The following is a 1377-nucleotide window of genomic DNA, read 5'->3' as shown; positions in this document are numbered from 1 at the left end:
GGAGGGATTGTAAAACAATGAAAGAATTTTTCTTTTACTTTTCCAAGAGGGTAGTGTATTGGGGGGGAAGGTTGGGAGGGGAGAAAAGTGCAACAATGAATGAATGGAAATCCAAAGTTTCTGTAAATTTTCATTGAAATGAATAAAAAAATTTTTTTTTAAAAAAGGATTAAAGGTGGAACAACACATCACCACTTAATCTGATGTAAAGGGAGTTTTCCTAGGGTGTGGCCTATAAGAGCTGAGTGTGTGTGTTTGTGTGTGTGTGTGGGAAGCCCTCAGAATCACAGAAGAAGAAGTGCCAGGAATGGAGTGTGACTTTATGGACTTGGGTCTCTGTGAACGAAGGTCCGTGACACCAGGGAAGGCCAAGACACGTGCAGACCTACAAGACTACAGATGCTGAAGAAAATAAGGATTTTCCTTGAGAACACAGAGAGACAGATGAACATACAGAGACAGTAAGAGAATATGTGTGCAAGCAAGAGCACAGGAGCGAGAGTACCTTTCCCTGTCCTGCATTCTGCATTGGACTTGCAGCCGGGAAGAGAATATGTTTTTGCTAAAAATCATCACCTTGTGCAAGCTCTGATACAACCTATCTGGCCATTAGAGAACTAAGATAGTCTTCTACCTAGTGGTCTCCTAATACCTACAGAATAAACTAGTAACCCTTCACATCTCAGAAGAGACCTCCCCTGCTCGGGGCACTGCCTACTTTGAACCTACCACCTCTCCCCTGCCCCCCTTACACTTTCTGTAACGTCTCCTTTCCTTTCAGTAGGTGCTGTTTGCCCAGGATGCCCTTTCTTTCTTAATGACTCAGTAAATTCTTCTTTTTTAAAAAGCCCTGCTAGGTTGTCCCTTCTCTGTGAAGATTTCCTAGTCTTCCAAGCAGAACTGAGCACCCTCCTCTGGGCAAGCTCTGATCGTGTGCCAGCCTGTGTTTATTATTCCACTTCCTACTAGACTTTGGGCAACTCCAGCCAACTCTTTTATTTCCTTAGCTTGGCACAGAATAGCTTGCTTGGGAGATGTTCTTGAAACTGAAGTTAGTGTCAAATGACTACAGTTAGAGTCTGAGTAACCAGGAGTACAAAGGCACAAAACAAAAGCAGTAGGCAAATCGGAAGAAAGGTTATGGCGAAAAGACAACAGTTTCTGTAACAGACACAATGAGCTTGAGATCACTACAGAATATCCAGGTGAAGAGATCTACCTGGGAACTGGAAACACTGGAATATACAAATTCCAGATCAGGCAGGACCAGATAACAGTGCATCTAAATTTCAAAATCAATCTCCATAATAGTCTATGTGTTTCCTACTGCCAAAGGGGCCCTTTAGTGTAGTGAGAGAAGATCTTCACCCTGAAACC

At 43.0% G+C, this 1377-nt stretch overlaps 1 protein-coding gene across 4 annotated transcripts in view; it reads right to left on the bottom strand.

The window, feature by feature from the left end:
• The window catches only part of VWA9 (von Willebrand factor A domain containing 9), a 53149-nt gene that overhangs the window by 18303 nt on the left and 33469 nt on the right, over window positions 1-1377 (bottom strand). The window lies entirely within an intron of this gene.

This window comes from Elephantulus edwardii, unplaced genomic scaffold (genome assembly GCF_000299155.1).
Source record: "Elephantulus edwardii isolate Elephantulus edwardi_28Jun2011 unplaced genomic scaffold, EleEdw1.0 scaffold00050, whole genome shotgun sequence".
NCBI lineage: Eukaryota > Metazoa > Chordata > Mammalia > Macroscelidea > Macroscelididae > Elephantulus > Elephantulus edwardii.
Note: the sequence above shows the minus strand (reverse complement) of the source record. Positions and strands in the feature narration are given on the sequence as shown.